The sequence below is a fragment of the Convolutriloba macropyga genome, chromosome 12, assembly GCF_964194025.1.
Source record: "Convolutriloba macropyga chromosome 12, txConMacr16.3, whole genome shotgun sequence".
Classification (NCBI taxonomy): domain Eukaryota; kingdom Metazoa; phylum Xenacoelomorpha; order Acoela; family Convolutidae; genus Convolutriloba; species Convolutriloba macropyga.
This window is the reverse complement of record NC_134479.1, coordinates 27,842,208-27,849,020: the sequence shown is the minus strand read 5'-3', so window position 1 is coordinate 27,849,020 and position 6,813 is coordinate 27,842,208.

Here is a 6,813-nt window from a genome sequence, read left to right as displayed (position 1 = left end):
AATCACAAATGTTACCGTTTTTTTAGCGCTTCTTACAAATATACCTATGGGTTGCACTGATACTCCTCTTCCAGAACCATTGTTAAGGAACCCTGAGGTTAATTGTCTTGTTTCAAACGGACACGATGAACCGTATAACGATAATTTGTGTTTATTCCGTGCAATTGCAATTCATTTATTCGGATCAATAGATGTTGAACCAAATGCAACTAAAATATTTCACAATTTTGTTACTGCTAGTGGTTGCGACCCCGAACATTTTGCAGGTGTTTCCTTTGATCAAATTCCTATAATTGAAGAACTGATAAAACAAAATATTTTCGTCTATGATTTCGACATTGAAGATGGTGAAATTATTTGTGAACTTGTTCGACGAAGCGTTGAGAGATATGATAAAAACATCAAATTGCTTCGGTATAACAACCATATTTGTTATGTTAATGATATCAACAAATTCTTCAAGAAGTTTTGTTGTCCCAGCTGTGATGTCTTTTTCAACCATTCCGGAAACTTCAATCGTCACTTGAAAACTTGTAAAGAACAAGTGAAAAATGTCTATCCGCGAGGTGTTTATTCTTTGCGAGAAACATTGTTTGAGAAGCTGGACAACTTCTCAATAGCTTATCCAGAAGATGATACTCTCTTCAAAAATTTAGCCGTCTTCGACTTCGAATCAATATGTGTTCATTCAGTGGATATCAATAACACAGCGACAACATCATGGATTGGTACTCATGTACCTGTATCGGTATCAATCTCTTCAAATTTGTTGGACCAACCAGTTTTCATATGCGAAAACGATCCTAATCGTCTCATCATATCCTTTGTAGCTCAACTGGAAATACTAGCAGCAAAAAACAAGGTGGATGTGAGATCCAAGTTCTTGGAGGTGGAATCAGAGATCAAAACCAGGTTGAATGATGTTTCCTCCAGACTGCAAATTCCTCCAGACTGCCGAAACTCAATCAATTATCAGTAGTGAAACAGAAGATAGAAATGCTTCTAAAAATTTCTTACGATACCAACAAAAGCAGCTCCTTGATCTCCAGTGTCATTTCAATAATTATGTTGAAACTCTACCAGTTTTTGGATTCAACAGTGGAAAGTATGATCTGAATTTAATCAAAAGCGATCTCATTCCTCATCTCCACAACGACAAAGCTGTTACACCTACGGTAATCAAGAAGGCAAATCAATTTTTTTCTTTCAAATTTGGGGATGTTCAATTTCGCGATATAGTAAATTTTCTCGTTGGAGCAACAACTCTGGACTCCTTTCTGAAAGCATATCAATCCGAAGAGACAAAAGGATATTTCCCATATGAATGGTTTGATTCGCCATCGAAACTTGACTGTAGCCATCTTCCACATTACGATTCCTTCTTCAGCAAACTGAAAAACCTAAATCCACTGGAAAAAGATTTCGCTCAGTTCGAAAAGTTGATTAATTCTGGAAAAGAGGAGTCGGTAGTTCTCCGGGAAATGGGACTGAAAGAAAAGCCTAGAACTGGAATAGAAAACTATGCTCTCCTAGAAGAGTTGTGGAAGGTGGAGAAAATGAAAATTTTTCGAGATTTCCTTCGTTAGTATAATAACAAAGATGTTGTACCAACTTTTCAAGCAATGAAGAAAATGATGAAATTTTATCGCGATCAGAAAATTGATATGTTAAAGCTTGGTTGCACGCTACCCAATTTAGCAAATATCTGTCTTCATAAATCGATGGATAGAAAGTTTTACCCTTTCATCGAAGCTGACAAAGACTTGCATGAGAAAATAAGAAGTGAAATGACTGGTGGTCCATCAATAGTGTTTACGAGGAAAGCTGTTGTAGACAAAACATTCATCCGGAGGTCAAATAATGTCTGTAAAGCAATACTTGCAATAGATTCTAGCCAATTGTACCCCTTCTCCATGTGCCAAGCGATGCCAACTGGACTCTACACTAGATGGGAGTTTGATAGCGATCTTCAAAAGTTCAAAGCTCGTCAGAACAAAATCAGGAAGTTTGAGAACATGGTTATGTCTTTCTATCAAGCAAACAGACCCGAATGTACTATTGAGAGCTTCTATACGACTGGAAAACAGAAAAAAATTGATTCTTTTACTGTGGATGACTTTTGTGGTCACTGCCAAACAATTTTTGAAGCCCTTGGATGCTACTACCATTTCTGTCCCTGTAGAGAAACTCAACCAAGTCTTGATCAGGACGAATTTGAGAATGGTATCCGGAAGCGTGAGTCTGATAAGTTACGAAAGCTTTACCTAGAAAAGAAAGGATACAAAGTTATACAGATGAGAGAATGTGAATGGTGGGATCATGTTCAGAAGAACTCCATGTTGAAGAACCACGTTAGAAAAAATTTCCCCTACAAATTACCTTTGAGCAGTGGGACGCTGTTGATGCGGATACAGGAAGATAAATTATTCGGATATGTACAGTGTGATTTAGAAGTTTCTGAAGAGTTTCGTGAACGATTTGCAAACTTTCCTCCAATTTTCAAAAACTGTGATGTTGGAAGACAGAATATAGGTAAATTCATGCTGAATTATGCTGAAAGAAACTCGCTATTGTTAAAACCACAACGAATGTTGATTTCGAGTTACAAATTAAACAATGGAATAGTCATAACACCATTATTAAAGTTCTATTTGAAGCTGGGTCTCCGCTGTACCAAAATCCACAGATTCCTTGAGTATATCCCGCAAAAATGTTTCAACGGTTTTGTACAATCTGTTGTTGATGCAAGACGAGAAGGTGATGAAAATCCAGACTCTAGCGTTGTTGCTGAAACTATGAAGTTACTTGGGAACAGCTCGTATGGTTATCAGATTATGGATCGAAGTCGACACACAGAAACTCTTTATCTTAACGATGAAAAGACGCATAAAGCTATTAGTAATCGTCTTTTTAGAAGATTGAACAACGTTTTGACAGATATATATGAGGTTGAGCTTGCAAAAAGCACTGTTGAGCATCGTGAACCAATAATTGTTGGATTCTTTATCTTACAGTATGCAAAACTGAGAATGCTGGAGCTCTACTACAATTTCTTTGACAAGTTCTGTGATGTTCAGAAATTTGAGGAGCTTGAAATGGACACTGATTCTCTGTATCTGGCACTGGATCATGAAAATCTCTATGAATGCATTAAACCAGAAATGAGGAGTATTGGAATGAGATGAGAAGTAATGACTGCACAGATTTTTTTCATGCTAATAGTACAAGTAATTTTTTCCCAAGAACTTGTTGCGATAAACATATAAAACATGACAAGCGTGAGCCTGGATTATTCAAAGAGGAATTCCGATGTACTGAAATGCTATGTTTATGTAGCAAAACGTACTGTTGCTATAATTCAGTAACGAACAAAACTAAGTTCAGCAGCAAAGGACTCAACAAGAGTGTTCTGGAAGAAAACAGTGATGGACCTTTTTTTAGAAATTCAGACGAGTCCTGGACGATGCAGTGAATATAGCCTCAACTAACAGAGGATTCAGAACTATAAATCACCAATTTCTAACCTATGAACAAACAAAAAAAGGACTCTCATTTTTCTATCCAAAACGAACTGTGGTTGCAGATGGAATTCATACGACACCTTTTGATAATCTAAATTTTCTGATTCTTTTTCATTCATTTTATACATTTAAATCAATTGTCCGCTTGTGAACATGTGATGTGATCGTAATAAAGTTTTTTCAAGTTGATGAGTCCACTGTTTAAAGTAATCATTCTTGATGGGAAACCCGAACCGGGTTTTTAAAGTTCAAGCTGAGCATGTAAAAGTTTTCTGACTCATTTCGCAAGGTGTTGACCAAATCTGAGACAACCCTGGATGAAAACATCAAGCTAGAATTACTCTTCTGAAATAAAGAAACACCTGGAAATTCTTAAAGTCCCTTTTGTTCTAGCACTTCTGACTGAATAACTTTCATCGTAGCTATCAATAAGAATTTTTTGTGTATATCAATGTAGACATCCATATAGGGAGACCAATAAAATGTTATTAGTTCAACAGAGGTCTATTTTGATCCATTTTTCTTCCAGTTAACCCAGAGTTGAGTTGATTGTTTTGTTTCGTTTTTATCAGTTGTTTGAGATAATCTTTTTTACCTGTACAGTCTCTGAAATTAGCTATAGTTTGCTGTGACATCATTCATAATAAATATGTGATTTAGGAATTATTAATTACAACAATCATGAGTTTGATCGATAGACATTTTATAGAAAACTTTTTATTTAGAATAAGCTTATTCTCAACACAGGTGCTAATCAGAATATTTGAAAGTGTATTAGCACTGTAGAATTTTCTGCCTTACACTTAGTCTTATTGACCACTGTTTGCTACCAAGTAACTTAAAACATTAGCATAAAAAGATGACTCATCTTGAAAGAAAAATATAAGCCGACAAATGTCGGAAGAATTGCTCATGAACGACATGCGAGGCACTTTAATTGATGTTCTTTAGTCTAGACCAATTTTTTCATTATGGGTGCAAAAAACTTTGACCCCACCGTGACTCGAACCACTGACCTCTCGCTCCATGGCCAAACTCACTACCAACTTGGCTACGAGTCACTTAATTTTGCCATGCTCCATTCGCTTTTATATTAGCAACTTTGGAGCACTAGCGATCACTCAAAAATGAAGAACGAAAGCGTGAAAAATTCACTTTAGCAGTCAAAGAATGTTCTAGAAGAAAAGCGCAAAAATGTCATGTGAAAGACTTGCATAAGAAAAGACACACAAATTTACAATAATTGCTATGAACTGTGTTCAAGAGCAATTAAAAACATAACACAGCTTCATTTTCCAATTTGCTATCTGTTAACCTTTTTTTGTTATTTTGTGATAGATTTATTGAGATATCTTATACATAAGACCTATTACCAATCTTAATGCGATGTTGTCTTATTTCCAATCTTAATGCGTGTAAAATCTATTACCTATCTTTATACGTTGTTCCCATAACTCTAATGTTAATACATGTAAAATCTAATACCCATTTTTATACAATACTGTGAAAAATCAAATCTTAATACATGTAAAATCTATTACCTATCTTTATACATTACTGTGATAATTGAACGGTGACCAAAATGATTTGAAATCGCTATAGCTTATCTTAAAACATGTGGGTCACCACCCCCCCCCCCCCGAGCAGCTCCGCTCATCTATATACTACTCTCATGTTTGATGTTTTTTGCCTAAAAAATATCACATTATTGACAGGTCCAGTTTTTGTTTAAAGAAAACTCGATGGGATATATCTAATGTTCTTTTTAAATGCCTCATGGTTTTGGCGGCTGCGACACCATTCTCTTGCATAATTTAAAACATTTTTTTATTTTTTCTCTTATTTGTTGTTGTTTTTGTAGTCGTTCAAACGTTTCTAGATTATGAGTGATCTCAACGGTTTCCTCTGAATGTATAAAAAAAGGATTTCAATAATTTTTTGAAAGCTAATGCTTGTAATGGCTTTCAAATAAAAGTGTTCCATAAAACAGAGTAATTTTTGAACCTTTCCTTTTTTGTCCTTGATTTTGCAACTATCTAACCTGATCTAATTTTTGATAAGTGTCATAATTTTTTTTTGCTGATCCAAAAAATAATTTTTATGCTGGCTATGAAATTTGACAGATGTCTCCGGAGTTCAGACTTTCATCAAAAATTTTTGAGTCTACCATACAGGCCATTATTTCATGTTTTTTAGTCCTTTTTTAATAAACCTTTTACAAAGAAGACCCAGTGATAATCAGATGAGACGCAAAAAAAGACTTAATATGCTTTTATCTGACCACAATTTTATATTTAAAGAAATGTTTTCAGGGCCTCACAGTCTTAAGGGCTTCAAAAAAGTGGTAAAAATCTCTCATAATTTTTGAATTTTGTCAGCACTTTTTGTTTTTTGTAATCGTATGCTTTTCATGACCTAGTTGTACTCAAAACGAGCCCAATTGGATTTATAGGTAGTTGCAAGTTATTTTGTTTTTTAGTAGAATGATTTTGGTTTTAGAGACCTCAGAAATCAATGGAAACTTGAGTTTTGTCTTCTTTTTTTCTGTCTTCAGGTGCCTTAGCCTCTGAAAAGAGAGGTCGTATCTTCTTTTTAATTAGCCAAAAACCGATCTTTTATCTGTTTTGTTTCCAGCTAATGGTTTCTTGGCTCTGATATTACGCAGTCTAAATACAAAAAAGCGATTGTTGACATCTGCGATTTGTTGAGGTTGGTCTTTGTCTGCCTTGCAAAAATATCACTCAAAGGGGAAGTCCATAAAGGGGAGTTTCATTTTAATGATTATCATACCGTTTTTTAAACTATTTTTTTATATAAAGAAGTTGTTGCCTGTTTTTGTCGTCCTTTTTCTAGTCAAATTAGTAATCTCGATAGTTACACGTCTGAAATGCTTTCATAGAGATAAAAATCAACAGGCTTCAATTGCTTCCCCAATAAAATTTTATAAGGTAAGGATTAATCTTTTTAATGATTTTAGTTGATACTTATGGTTTTAATCACTTAGAAATTAATTTTTTTCAAGAATAGTTTCTTATTTCTGAACCTTGCCTTTTCTGCTGTCGTTTTTCGAATTGTTGCGGAGTCTCATTATGGACATGTCTCATATCTTTTTAGAAATTTTAAAAATACACCACCTTTAAGTCAAAATGCGACCATGATAGACCATTAAGTCAAAAACTCGAATTAGTGGGGTCGGAACATTATGTGCAAATGCAAAATAACGAGCCAGTTTGCTCTTATTTGAGAAGAATTAATTTCTAAATAAAAACTAATAATGAAAAATTTTTAAGAG